The sequence below is a fragment of the Ranitomeya imitator genome, chromosome 2 (assembly GCF_032444005.1).
Source record: "Ranitomeya imitator isolate aRanImi1 chromosome 2, aRanImi1.pri, whole genome shotgun sequence".
Taxonomy (NCBI): domain Eukaryota; kingdom Metazoa; phylum Chordata; class Amphibia; order Anura; family Dendrobatidae; genus Ranitomeya; species Ranitomeya imitator.
Genome location: NC_091283.1, coordinates 702,345,473 through 702,360,983, shown reverse-complemented (window position 1 = coordinate 702,360,983; position 15,511 = coordinate 702,345,473).

Here is a 15,511-nt window from a genome sequence, read left to right as displayed (position 1 = left end):
GTTGGAGAGGATTAGGGATTGCGGTCAACAGAGTTCCCACGTCTCAGAGCTCATTCTTGTTTTTTGGGTTATTTCCAGGTCACTGTATGTGCGCTGACCTCTATGTCCATTGTGGTACTGAATTACCTTTCATAACAGCAGTCCCCGGGACTGCAACTGGTCGGGTTCACTGGGCGGGGACACAGAACCGAAGTCACTGACAGGTAGGATACAGAGACTGGTAGACAATCTGGACAACGTGTAATTAAGGAACATATTCTCGTTCGGTCGCACAGGTCTCAAAAACAGGATCAGGTACCACCAATGCAGCTTCAGGGTTCAGGTACCACTGGGGTGGCTTCAGGGCCGCAAACATGAAAGATGCCCTGGCGAGGTAGTTGTGGGCGAGCTTCTGCTTCCACTCTTTCTGACATCCTACAGGCAAGATGTGTCCCTGTCCTGGTGTACTGCTGTGTGTGGGATGCATCACACTTCCTTTAATGCTGCAGGCCTCCATTGGCTCCAGGCTTTTCTCTTTTGGAACCTCAAAAGCTATAACTCCAGGGGATCCATATTTCATGAAAACAATTAAACTTTTACTGGATAACTGACAGGCTTTACCAACAGTCTCAGAAAGGAAATCCCGCACTCCTGGTCAGGATCAAATGCCCACATAGGATCTCAATCCTAAATTTAAAAGCTCTAAGAAAAATTCAGCACTCTGTGATGAATATGGTGAAAAACACATGCGATTTTTATTACAGTGGTCCTAATAGATATTGTGTATTATACGTGACGTTTCGGTCAGTAAAGACCTTTATCAAACATACACTCTAGGGACAATAAAAAAAAAAACAGACATCAGAAATAATATACAACATAACAAGGAGAGAAAAAAAACAATAAAAAAGTATATAATATAATAAATCCGAGATAATCTGGCAATAGCCACTTGTCATAGAGAATATAATTGTACCAAGGTTTGTCTCAGAGAAATAATGTAAATATAATAATGAAGTACAGTATAATTTGTCCAAGGTAGAAAGTGGTCAATGCACCTAATAGGTAAGTTACTGTTATAGAGCTGATAGGTATGCATGAACCCCACCAAAAAAGGAAAACACAGATAAATAAGAAACAACAGTAGAAAGTATGGTGGTTTGGGTGAGGATCCCAGCCAAGATTCGTATCCAGACTCCATTAAGGCACCCAGTATATTGTAGAAAATCAAAGGTGTAATGCTGTAGTAAAAATACATAAAGTGAGTCTTACCACGTATGTCAGGCCACAGGGAATGGGAGAAGATATAAAGAAGGCAGCGGTGTGTATAGGCAACGTCCATCAATGGAGCATGGGGTGTTGTATACCAGTGTATGTATGTATACCAGTGTATGTAGTGTGTGTGTAGTGGGTTTAAAAAGGCCCGATGCTGACATTACTTCCAGTGGAATTACAGGAAGTGACACGAGTGGTTGGCATAGGAGCGAGGCTTTATTTCCGGTATGGCGATGGAAGTGACATCAATGGTTGGTAATTGAGATGTTTTTCTCCTTGTTATGTTGTATATTATTTCTCATGTTTTTTTTCTTCAGAGTGCCTAATTTTTCTTAGAGTCTTTAGAAACAGGCATACAGGATAAGGCCCAACAGTTTGCCGTCTTTCCCACAGGTAATCGACATAACTTCAGCCCAGGTTCTCGGTATGAGTAGAGTATTCCTCTTGCTATCTTCCCTAGCACTAGGAATTCTTCTCTACTTGTATCAGTATATTCAGATTCCGAGCACTCAACTTGATGCTTATGTGCAATTTTTATTGTAGTACCCAATAAACGTTGGGTCCCACTTCTTTAAGAGTATTTAGGAAGGATCCCGTATCAAGAATGAAAGACTTAGATGACCTAATCAATGGAGTTACAATTTTTTCGAGGTAAATTGCCAAAGGGGAAAGGATGGAGTCAGTGGAGGCAACTATCGGCCTCCCTGGCGGTTTTTCCAGATTTTTATGGATTTTGGGAATGGTATAAAAGACAGGGATGACTGGGTGTGAGTTGGTAAGGAATTTGCATGTTTTTGAATCGAGGACCCCCAATTCGGTATATTTCAGAAGTGTGTCTGAAATGATTTGCCGAGTAGCGGCCGTGGGATCTCGTTGTAGCTTGACATAAACGGTAGAATTGTCTAATTGACGTCTGATTTCGAGGAGGTAGTCTGACTTATTCATTATTACCAGGGCACCCCCTTTATCGGCCGGTTTAAAGACCAGGCTGTTATCGTTTTGTAGGCCTTGTAGGGCCTACTCTCAGCAGTATCACCAGACCATACCCTTTCCTCACGTAATTTGAGCCTTCATACTAAGAGCCATTTTAGACCCCCACATGGCTCACACGCCATGGAATCCTTTATAGGTTTTATAAAGGATTCATTCAGATCACTATGTGAGGACATTAGAAGGGGTCGACTGTTTTTTCCCTCCAATCTCTCCACTACAGAACGTCAGGCCCTACAAGGCCTACAAAACGATAACAGCCTGGTCTTTAAACCAAAGCATGTCGCTTTTCTCCCAGTACTTCGGTATGTATTCTCACTTTATTTCTCTGTTTACCCTCAGCGCATCACCGGCCTAGGCTCCTTCTAAGGTACGCCTATCATAGCAATTCTTCTCACCATTCTACCACCAGTTTCCTTTAGTCTTATGTCACTTTCCCATTATCTCTAGATGCCGTTTCCATTAGTGCCCCGAGACCCTATGGTCTCTTTTGCCTTCACTACAATTAAGTACGGTACGTGCCTTATTCTCCCGGCTTTCTTGTTCTTCTTCTTTCTTTTTTCTTTTTTTCTTTTTTCTTTTTTCTGTTTTCCTTCTTTCCCATTTTTCTACACACTGTGGAATAGTTCTGTGCCTCGATACTCAGTGCGGTCCTCTTCAGCGTATACGTCGCTTACTCATTAGACCTGATTCTTAAATCGATGCTGTCCGTTTTCCGTATAAACTATGTAAATACTTTGTTTTTTTGTAATTTTTTGTAATTTTTGGTTTATTTTGGTTATCTGTTTTTTTTCACATGTAGTTACTGATGAAGGTCCGTATGAGGGACCGAAACGTTTATTGGGTACTACAATAAAAATTGCACATAAGCATCAAGTTGAGTGCTAGGTTCTTTTTGTCATTTGCATGAAGGTGTGGGAACCCAACCTTAGCACCATCCTATCAGTAGTGCACACGTCTTTTTCTGTGTGTATATTCAGATTCCATCGCACTCCACCTCTGAAAGCTTGAGTCCAATATCTACTGCAGTTTCATAGGAAGAGTGCACCCCTGGGCCCCATTGTCTATCTCGAGGTTCACGGGCCAGCAAGAGGACTCGTGTGGTGGGGATCTCTGACTATCCACTGCCCCGAGTATTAGGCTCACGTTGTCCTTAGCAGCCTCTGACCTACGACTGCTAGTGATTACTCCTCTCGACTGAATGTCACTTCCTGAACTTAATACTAATTCTCATTTCCCCCTCCCTCATTTGGGTTGGCCATTACAGTAAACCCTTCCTAGGCTAAACTGCAGCACCAGAGGGTTCTGCCTTCAGAAACTCAAATTTAAGCCCCCTAAAGTGTCAAGGAGCAGACCATTACTCCCCTACTACTACATACACACTACACAGGACTACAGGGATGGTACAGAATAAGGAAATAACTATAAACAACTAAGGGTTGGGGACCTGGAAACATACAGTTGCACACTCAAATGTAGGGGAACTACTGGGGTTGCTCAGGCACCATTGCAGGGTTAAAGTTATCGCCTCTCTGCTCCTTTAAGAAGAGTGGAGTGCGAGAACTAAACACGCCGCTGGATATCTGTGCGGTGTGCATAGGAGACGGAAGGCCAAACATCACTGTGGCTGAGGTGGGGAGTATGTAACAGCATAAAGGGGGAAGGGGAACTATGCGGGGGCACCAGGAATTAGCATTACACACTAACTAATTACGGGAGAATCCAGAAATGAAAAAAGTAAAAAAGTGTGTCCCTAAAATCCTCTCATCAACAGGAAAGAGGGCAATCAAAATACAAAGCTTTATAGGTGGAATACTATTATGGTTGTAATGAAAACCAATCAGCAAGCTAAATATAGAAAAAATAAAAGATCCAGCCATGACAGAATTTGCAACAAAACTAGTTTTATTCAATGCTGCACTATAGTATTGCCATTGCATCCGCCGATGTCTTCCTAAGCGAAGCCGCTTCAGGAAGAAGCTGACAGTCTTTGGTGGTATTGCCGTAGTTATTTTCCAGTGATTCTGCCACCTGTGCATCTTTCATGTACTTTCAACTAAAAAGGGCAGGCAGCTTCCAAATGAAGCCACCTGAAGAATGAACATGTTCAGGATAAAAGAGTAAGGAGTCATTCAAAGTCCAGTTAAATGAACGGGGCTGTCAGGGATATGATATTTGTCAGGACTTTCTTAATCCCACAAATCCCCGATGTCACAGGCCAGAAAGGTCACGAGTACCACATGCTGTGATCTTTGGAGCGAGCAGCTCTCTGCTACTTCCTATCGTCCAGACAATTACACGATTGGCCAACGATCAAAGGAGAAGGCCGCAGCCTGTTTGCACCACTAGACCGACTATCAGAAAATTAACTGTGAACGTATGGCATATACACCTTCAGATTCCAACACATGGAATATGTGTACACGCCCCCAGTATGGTCACAGCTAACTCTCAGATGCCCCCAGACTACTTGCTGCCACCACTAATCTGTTTCAGTCGATTAGACACCATTAAACAGTAGCTATCACTTCGAGTTGCAGAACAGAAGGAACAGAACTATTAAATTTATATTTAATCCAAAAGGAGGCAGTGTTCATGAAAAATATACAAAAGATCTGACAAGGGGGACAAAACAATACAGCATAAGCAGGTGCATACAATAAAAGGGATTAACAGGAGAACTTACTACACAGATTGCAGAGACGATTCAGTTTAACTGAAGGAGAGCGCTTCAATTTGTCCGTCAATAACAGGGTCCCTACATACATGACCTGTAACGGTACCGTCACACTAAGCGACGCTGCAGCGATACCGACAACGATCCGGATCGCTGCAGCGTCGCTGTTTGGTCGCTGGAGAGCTGTCACACAGACCGCTCTCCAGCGACCAACGATCCCGAGGTCCCCGGGTAACCAGGGTAAACATCGGGTTACTAAGCGCAGGGCCGCGCTTAGTAACCCGATGTTTACCCTGGTTACCATCGTTAAAGTAAAAAAAACAAACGCTTCATACTTACCTACCGCTGTCTGTCCCTCACAGCCAGAGCAGAGAAGCACAGCGCCGGGGACAGACAGCGGTAGGTAAGTATGAAGCGTTTGTTTTTTTTACTTTAAAGATGGTAACCAGGGTAAACATCGGGTTACTAAGCGCGGCCCTGTGCTTAGTAACCCAATGTTTACCCTGGTTACCAGCGAAGACATCGCTGAATCGGCGTCACACACGCCGATTCAGCGATGTCAGCGGGAGATCCAGCGACGAAACAAAGTTCTGGACTTTCTTCCCCGACTAGCGATATCACAGCAGGATCCTGATCGCTGCTGCCTGTCACACTGGACGATATCGCTAGCCAGGATGCTGCAACGTCACGGATCGCTAGCGATATCGTCTAGTGTGACGGTACCCTTACTCTCTGTACGAACAATCACTGATGATAATTAGGATTGATCTTTTATCAGACCCTGAGTCCCACCCACACACCCCTCTATTATGACCTCACAAGGTCCCGATTGTCCAGCACTTCATAATTTTTGAAATCCCAATTTATGTAATAATTGCTCATAGAGCGATCACAGAAGGTCGAGATTGATTACATCTTTTCTATCGGGATTTTAGAGAGCAAACACTAAGATGTAAACAACTTTTCCTTAATGGGCTAAAAAATACATTTTTATTAAACAAATTTGAAATACATTAACAATAATCCTTTATTTATCAATGAGCAACAGCAGGAGGGGACACAAGAAACCAGGAACAGGAAAAACGTGGGAACACCTGGAAATAAAAAAGGAATGAACTGATATTACAAATGTCTCAATTGAATAGTCCTGGGGAATACTAAATGCACATAAATACACATCATCCAAAATATTTGTAAAGTGCAAGTGCTTGTAAACGCTGTGGACCACCAAACTGGGTTTCAAGAAAGATATATCCATGTATACAACAGGGATCTAAGGTAATGAGACAACGCGTCATATATTCCAGACCACAGTTAAATAATAATAATAAGCCCAGGCATTAGCAGTGTATACAAATCAAATCAAACATTGCATATTTATCACAAAGTGTAGATATCCAGGAGCTCACCACACCCGCTGCATGTTTCCCTCACAAAGCCTCATCAAGGGGGATCGGGATTTTAGCTATGCTTAGAGCCCAAACATGGCCTAGCTACTGGGGGTTATATGGCCCCTATGGATTTGGTGCTTTTTGGTGGGGGTTATAATTATGAGAAAACATGTGTATTTTTGGCCTAGTTACCCTGATGCCAACAAGGTATGTCTATTAATATTGGATGTACAGAAAATCCAATATTCCATATTTTCTCTCAGAGCCATACTGTCTGCTCTTGCATTGTATTACCTTGACCATGGCTATTTGTAAAGGGTGTCATATTTTCTTTGATCCACTTCAGACCACAATAAGGCCCTTTTCTTTTCTCTCTGTGGGGACAATAGACATCCTCTGCAGTCACCTGGACATAAAGAGGTACATTCACATTTTAATTAATCTGATTCACATAGCTGTCACTGTCCTCAAAACACATGATAGATGAAAGAAAAAATGGAGGGAGACATGAGGGACCTCAAGGATTTTTAATATTTTCTATGGGTCGTGGGTGTAAAGTGGAGCAGGTGACCTGGACTGGAGAGTGGTATTAGGTATGAATGATGGTTGGGCCAATATGTGGTCTATCCCAGTGTATACTAAAGGTCGTGGAGAGAAATATATGTACGGTAATTGTTTTCTCCATAAATACGAGTTTGAGGGTTTATAGACTTGTCAAGAGCAGTGTTAAGTATAGTGTTGGAGTTACCACATAGTAGTGTAGTGCCTTGGGACATGTTTGGGGAATAAATCGAGTAGTTGAGAGAAGGCAGATTCATGAGTATTGGAAGCATAGTAGGAGACAAAGGTCACCACTTCATTAGAACCAGTTACCATGAGATAACAGCCCTCTTTATCTGTAACTGTTGATTTAAAAATGAAGTGGACAGATTTCTTGAAGCAAATGGTATCACCTTTAGTTTTATTTGGGGTGCTAGCTGTGTAAAAAAGTGGGTGAGAGAGTGACAAAAACTTTGGGTACGGAGAGGTAGAGAAATGTGTCTCTTGAAGGCAAATCACATCTGCATGTTGGGATCTGTAATAGCGGAAAGCTTTGGTACGTTTGTGCAAGGAATTAAGACCCCTCCCCCCTCACATTGTGTGATAACTAAGATGATTAAAGGCATATTGATAAGGGTGTCTGGGTTATATAAAAAGGTACCTCCTGTGGCCTGCAATTGATAATGAGAACATAATAATGGGAGTGGTAAATTGCTGTGAGTCCTCTCGGGCAGTTAAGCGCGGTGAGGGTTAAGATGGATAGAACAGTTAAGGTACCGTCACATTTAGCGACGCTGCAGCGATATAGACAACGATGCCGATCGCTGCAGCATCACTGTTTAGGTCGCTAGGAGACGTCAAACACCAGCAACTCCAGAACGATGCAGGAGCGATCCAGTGACGTACTTATCGTTCTCGCTGGTTGTTAGCTCCAGGAAAAAACAATGCAGGCATCGTTGCTTTTGCTGTCAAACATGACGAATCACGCCGACCTGACCACCAAATAAAGTTCTGGACTTTCAGCAACGACCAGCGATGTCACAGCGGGATCCTGATCGCTGCTGCGTGTCAAACACAACGAGATCACTATCCAGGACGCTGCAACGTCACGGATCATTGTCGTTCTCGTTGGAAAGTTGCTCAGTGTGAAGGTACCTTTAGTGTAACTTGTAAAGGATATAAGGGACAAAGAGGGGTGTAGCAAGTATTAAAGATTGGACGCCCCCCCTTTGTCGAATGCAAGGGGGTCACATGATAACACAGCCTCTCCTTCCACCCCCCTCTTTTTGTGGTTCTATGCTTTGAAAATGGTATGGTTTTCAAAGGGTTAAATATGTTTAGTAAGCTGTGCTGTGCATGAGCAGGTTCATTCTGGGTTAATCTGGTATGAGTTCCCGCACTTTTTACATGTTTTGATTGGTTTAAACAAAAAGTGCGGGAAGGATTTTATCTATAAAAATCAGTTTTTTTAACGGCTTGTCGCCAGTTACCTGAAGAAGATCAAAGATCCCTCCCTCCCTCCCTGAAGTTATATTTAACTGTTATTTATATTCGTCGTGTCGTTTATTTGTGGGAAAGTCGCCTGTTGATTTCGGGTGGATTGGGTTATGTGTGCGGATTTAAGCCAGTTTACTCAAATTTCAATGGTTATGCTTATTTCTTGGATTAAAATGAAATTTTATATATAACCCAAAATAAACACCACGGCCATTTTATTCCAAACAAAATTTCCTGTGTCATGTGTTTTTATTGGGGATGTTGTTTATGGGGCTTGTGTTACCATGCTCAGCACAAGTGCTGAGTAGCATTGTGTAGATACACTGAGGGGTCAGACATTTGTAAGGAACAATGCATTATGGGGTATAATTATTATATTTTAGGAAGGGGGGAGATAGGGTGAGCTGGGCGGATTTAGCAGGTAGTGAGCCTGGTGTAGAAAGTGAGGAGCACCAGATACACTGCAATTATTATGGTCTCTAAGATCAAGAGACCGAAGGGCAGAGAGGGCTACAGGACCCAGGCAGATGACAGCTAAGCAGAGCCCTGAAGGGACAAGGTGTTAGTCTGGGTAAATAGAAAAAGGTAGAAGGGACCAACAGTAAACATTGAGATTGGATAAAGATTGGGGAGATTAATATAGTATACCATCAAACAGGTAATGAAAAGTTTAAAGATATAAAGCATATTCCCATATGTCCAATCGCAAAAGTCTGTGAACAATAATATCACCAATAAAAGGCACTTATCCGTATTGAAGATGTGGCGAGAAGTGGATGGTAATCTTGAACTTGAGGAATACCTATAATTGATAGAACGCTTGTAGTCATACGATCTTTGGGACAGAACACTTAAGGTACCGTCACACTGAACAACTTAACAACGATATCGCTAGCAATCCGTGACGTTGCAGCGTCCTGGATAGCGATATCGTTGTGTTTGACACGCAGCAGCGATCTGGATCCTGCTATGACATCGTTGGTCAGAGCAGAAAGGCCAGAACTTTATTTCGTCGCTGGATCTCCCGCAGACATTGTCCCCCGGCGTTCTGCTTCCCTGCACTCCTCCTGCATCCTGTGTCAGCGCCGGCCAGTCGTAAAGCACAGCGGTGACGTCACCGCTCTGCTTTTAAGGCCGGCGCTTACACAGTGCAGGGAAGCAGAACGCCGGGGGACAGACACCGGAATGTAAGTATGTAGTGGTTTTTTTTTTTTACATTTACACTGGTAACCAGGGTAAATATCGGGTTACTAAGCGCAGCCCTGGGGACTTCGGGATCGTTGGTCGCTGGAGAGCTGTCTGTGTGACAGCTCTCCAGCGACCACACAGCGACGCTGCAGCGATCGGCATCGTTGTCTAGATCGCTGCAGCGTCGCTTAATGTGACGGTACCTTTAGAAAACACCTGAAACAGAAGAACTATAAAACCAAGTGAAGGTATTGTAACAAGCAAGTCATTAAGGGTGTTTCGAGAAATCAAGAGCCAACTAGGCAAAATATTTTTATAACAATATTTACTAAAGATTTGGAGATAGCTGAAATATATGAAAAATTACTGCAATTAAGCAAACTGTTGAGCTATCGTAAGTATAAGGTAACATAAAAGTTTGTAGTTGTAAGATCAAGGAGGTGTCGGTGGGTCTCGAGGTCTGGAGCGATGTTCCTTGGATTGCTGTAAGGAAGATGAAGCAGGTGGTGAGGCAGGTTGTTCCAGAAGTCTCAATTTGATGAGACGTTTTGCGCCTTCAGGAGAGAGAACTGTATGGGCCAGATCCAGATGATTAAAAGTCAGTTTGAATGGAAATCCCCAGCGGTATTTAATATTCTAGGCACAGAGAATTTCCAGGTCTGGTTTCATAGCCCATCTTTTGGCGATGGTAGTGGGGGCTAAGTCTGGAAAGAGTTAGTAAGCGTGTGTTAGGGTTGGCGGAACGCACCGAATATATTTATTAAATGAGATTGGTGCGTTCGCAACCTGGGATCCACCGTGCAGGAAAGAACCTGCTGCTAAGCAAGGCGGCGAAGCAAATTAGTACAAACGAACTCTGTTACTTCACAGAGCCTGTAGTAAAGAGAACGCTGTGCCCTGTTTAGCTCACAGGGGACACAGCTACTGAGTAGAGCCGACAGTGGTCATGCAGTCCAACCAACACACAGCTCCTCTCCGGTGGAGCCGGAATTCTAATGGCTATTAGCCAGCCCCGAATTCAGACATAAACTCCTCGCCGGAGGTGCCAGCATTCTAGGGGCTTATTTCAGCCGGGTCCCTGACTGCATACACAAAACTCCTCGCCGGAGGTACCAGCATTCTAGGGGCTTATTTCAGCCGGGTCCCTGACCACACACACGACCACACTGGCGCTGAGCTCGTACATATTTGACACTAGCGCATGGCCGTGCGGTTATGAGAACCTTTTATAGCTTTAGCACCTACAGGACCTTCCTAGAAGGACCAATGGAAGGCTGCCACAGAACTTGATCAGGTACAGGACCTTCCTGGAGGACCAATAGAAGTTGCTGCAGTACCTGAGCATGTGACCCTTGATCTCCACTGAGAGATCTTACCCTGGGCATGCTCAGTGAGTACAAAGCAGGACTTAGTCCCAGAAAAGCCTGCTCGCCGCAGACCAGTTCAGGGTACAATAGTAGAGCCTGGAGAGGCAGCAGTAACCCTTTGCACAGTATCAGATTCTAAGATTGCCTTGCGCAGGCTGTTATGATCCGGTGACCTTGGAGCCGCATGAATCTTTCTCTGGAGTAGGTGGTAACTGTACTGACCGCAAATCCTGAACTAACACCGCAACTAGAAGTAGCCGTGGGGTGTGCCTAACAAACCCTAGACACCTCGACACAGCCGGAGGACTAAATACCCCTATAGATGGAAATAGGAAATCTACCTTGTATCAGAGCAGAACCCCAAAGGATAGGCAGCCCCCCCACGAATATTGACTGTGAGTAGGAGAGGAAAGACACACGTAGGCAGAAAACAGGATTTAGCAAAAGAGGCCACTCTAGCTAGATAGGAAAGGATAGTGTTATGAACTGGTAGTTTAGAAACACAATGGACCTGGTGGTTAAGAGCACACAAAGTGACCTGATAGTTACTAATAACATAGGACGAGCTCTGAGACGTGGGAACTCTGCTGACCGCAATCCCTAATCCTATCACACCACACTAGAAGTAGCCGTGGAACGCTCCTGACCAGACCTAGGTGCCTCGGCACAGCCTAAGAAACTAGCTAGCCCTGAAGATAGAAAAATAAGCCTACCTTGCCTCAGAGAAATTCCCCAAAGGAAAAGGCAGCCCCCCACATATAATGACTGTGAGTAAAGATGAAAATACAAACACAGAGATGAAATAGATTTTAGCAAAGTGAGGCCCGACTTACTGAATAGACCGAGGATAGGAAAGATAGCTTTGCGGTCAGCACAAAAACCTACAAACAACCACGCAGAGGGCGCAAAAAGACCCTCCTCACCGACTAACGGTACGGAGGTGCTCCCTCTGCGTCCCAGAGCTTCCAGCAAGCAAGACAAACCAAAATAGCAAGCTGGACAGAAAAAATAGCAAACCAAGAAACACAAGCAGAATTTAGCTTATGCAGGGAAAACAGGCCACAAGAACGATCCAGGAGAGAGCAAGACCAATACTGGAACATTGACTGGAGGCAAGGAACAAAGAACTAGGTGGAGTTAAATAGAGCAGCACCTAACGACTTAACCTCGTCACCTGAGGAAGGAAACTCAGAAGCCGCAGCCCCACTCACATCCACCAGAGGAAGCTCATGGACAGAACCAGCCGAAGTACCACTCATGACCACAGGAGGGAGCTTGACCACAGAATTCACAACAGTACCCCCCCCTTGAGGAGGGGTCACCGAACCCTCACCAGAGCCCCCAGGCCGACCAGGATGAGCCAAATGAAAGGCACGAACCAGATCAGCAGCATGAACATCAGAGGCAAAGACCCAGGAATTATCTTCCTGACCATAACCCTTCCACTTAACCAGGTACTGGAGTTTCCGTCTCGAAATACGACAATCCAAAATATTCTCCACTATATACTCCAACTCCCCCTCAACCGAAACCGGGGCAGGAGGATCAATGGATGGAACCACAGGTGCCACGTATCTCCGCAACAATGACCTATGGAATACATTATGGATGGAAAAAGAAGCTGGAAGGGTCAAACGAAAAGACACAGGATTAAGAACCTCAGAAATCCTATACGGACCAATGAAACGAGGCTTAAACTTAGGAGAGGAAACTTTCATAGGAATATAACGAGACGACAACCAAACCAAATCCCCAACACGAAGTCGGGGACCCACACAGCACCTGCGGTTAGCGAAACGTTGAGCCTTCTCCTAGGACAATGTCAAATTGTCTACTACATGAGTCCAAATCTGCTGCAACCTATCCACCACAGTATCCACACCAGGACAGTCCGAAGACTCAACCTGCCCTGAAGAGAAACGAGGATGGAAACCAGAATTGCAGAAAAACGGGGAAACCAAAGTAGCCGAGCTGGCCCGATTATTAAGGGCGAACTCAGCCAAAGGCAAAAAGGACACCCAATCATCCTGATCAGCAGAAACAAAACATCTCAGATATGTTTCCAAGGTCTGATTGGTTCGTTCAGTTTGGCCATTTGTCTGAGGATGGAAAGCCGAGGAAAAAGACAAATCAATGCCCATCCTAGCACAAAAGGCTCGCCAAAACCTCGAAACAAACTGGGAACCTCTGTCAGAAACGATGTTCTCCAGAATGCCATGTAAACGAACCACATGCTGGAAAAACAATGGCACCAAATCAGAGGAGGAAGGCAATTTAGACAAGGGTACCAAATGGACCATCTTAGAGAAGCGATCACAAACCACCCAAATGACCGACATCTTTTGAGAGACAGGGAGATCCGAAATAAAATCCATAGAGATATGTGTCAAGGGCCTCTTCGGGACCGGCAAGGGCAAAAGCAACCCACTGGCTCGAGAACAGCAGGGCTTAGCCCAAGCACAAGTCCCACAGGACTGCACAAACGAACGCACATCCCGTGACAGAGACGGCCACCAAAAGGATCTAGCCACCAAATCTCTGGTACCAAAGATTCCAGGATGACCAGCCAACACCGAACAATGAACCTCAGAGATAACTCTACTCGTCCATTTATCAGGGACAAACAGTTTCTCCGCTGGGCAACGGTCAGGTCTATTAGCCTGAAATTTTTGCAGCACCCGCCGCAAATCAGGGGAGATGGCAGACAAAATTACCCCCTCTTTGAGCATACCCGCCGGCTCAGGCAAACCCGGAGAGTCGGGCACAAAACTCCTAGACAGGGCATCCGCCTTCACATTCTTAGAGCCCGCAAGGTACGAAACCACAAAGTCAAAACAGGAGAAAAACAGCGACCAACGAGCCTGTCTAGGATTCAACCGTTTGGCAGACTCGAGATAAGTCAAGTTCTTGTGATCAGTCAAGACCACCACGCGATGCTTAGCTCCTTCAAGCCAATGACGCCACTCCTCGAATGCCCACTTCATGGCCAGCAACTCTCGATTGCCAACATCATAATTACACTCAGCAGGCGAAAACTTCCTGGAAAAGAAGGCACATGGTTTCATCACCGAGCCATCAGAACTTCTTTGCGACAAAACAGCCCCTGCTCCAATCTCAGAAGCATCAACCTCGACCTGGAACGGGAGCGAAACATCTGGCTGGCACAACACAGGGGCAGAAGAAAAACGATGCTTCAACTCCTGAAAAGCTTCCACAGCAGCAGAAGACCAATTGACCACATCAGCACCCTTCTTGGTTAAATCAGTCAACGGTTTAGCAATACTAGAAAAATTATTGATGAAGCGACGATAATAATTAGCAAAGCCCAGGAACTTTTGCAGACTCTTCAGAGATGTCGGCTGAGTCCAATCATAAATGGCCTGAACTTTAACAGGGTCCATCTCGATAGTAGAAGGGGAAAAAATGAAACCCAAAAATGAAACCTTCTGAACACCAAAGAGACACTTTGACCCCTTCACAAACAAAGAATTCGCACGCAGGACCTGGAACACCATTCTAACCTGCTTCACGTGAGACTCCCAATCATCCGAGAAGACCAAAATATCATCCAAGTATACAATCAGGAATTTATCCAGGTAGTCTCGGAAGATGTCATGCATAAAGGACTGAAATACTGATGGAGCATTGGAAAGGCCGAATGGCATAACCAGGTACTCAAAATGGCCCTCGGGCGTATTAAATGCTGTTTTCCATTCATCGCCCTGTTTAATACGCACAAGATTATACGCACCACGAAGATCTATCTTGGTGAATCAACTAGCCCCCTTAATCCGAGCAAACAAATCAGACAGCAGCGGCAAGGGGTACTGAAATTTGACTGTGATTTTATTTAGAAGGCGGTAATCAATACAAGGTCTCAACGAACCATCCTTCTTGGCCACAAAAAAAGAACCCTGCTCCCAATGGCGACGACGACGGCCGAATATGACCCTTCTCCAAGGATTCCTTTACGTAACTCCGCACAGCGGCGTGCTCAGGCACAGACAAATTAAACAGTCGACCTTTAGGAAACTTACTACCAGGAATCAAATCGATAGCACAATCGCAATCCCTATGCGGAGGTAGGGCACTGGACTTGGGCTCATCAAATACATCCCGGTAATCCGACAAGAACTCTGGGACCTCAGAAGGGGTGGATGATGAAATAGACAGAAATGGAACATCACCATGTACCCCCTGACAACCCCAGCTGGACACAGACATAGATTTCCAATCCAATACTGGGTTATGGACTTGTAGCCATGGCAACCCCAACACGACCACATCATGCAGATTATGCAACACCAAAAAGCGAATATCCTCCTGATGCGCAGGAGCCATGCATATGGTCAGTTGGGTCCAGTACTGAGGCTTATTCTTGGCCAAAGGCGTAGCATCAATTCCTCTCAATGGAATAGGATACTGCAAGGGCTCCAAGAAAAACCCACAGCGCCTAGCAAACTCCAAGTCCATCAAATTCAGGGCAGCGCCTGAATCCACAAATGCCATGACAGAATAGGATGACAAAGAGCAGATCAAAGTAACGGACAAAAGAAATTTCGACTGTACCGTACCAATGGTGGCAGACCTAGCGAACCGCTTAGTGC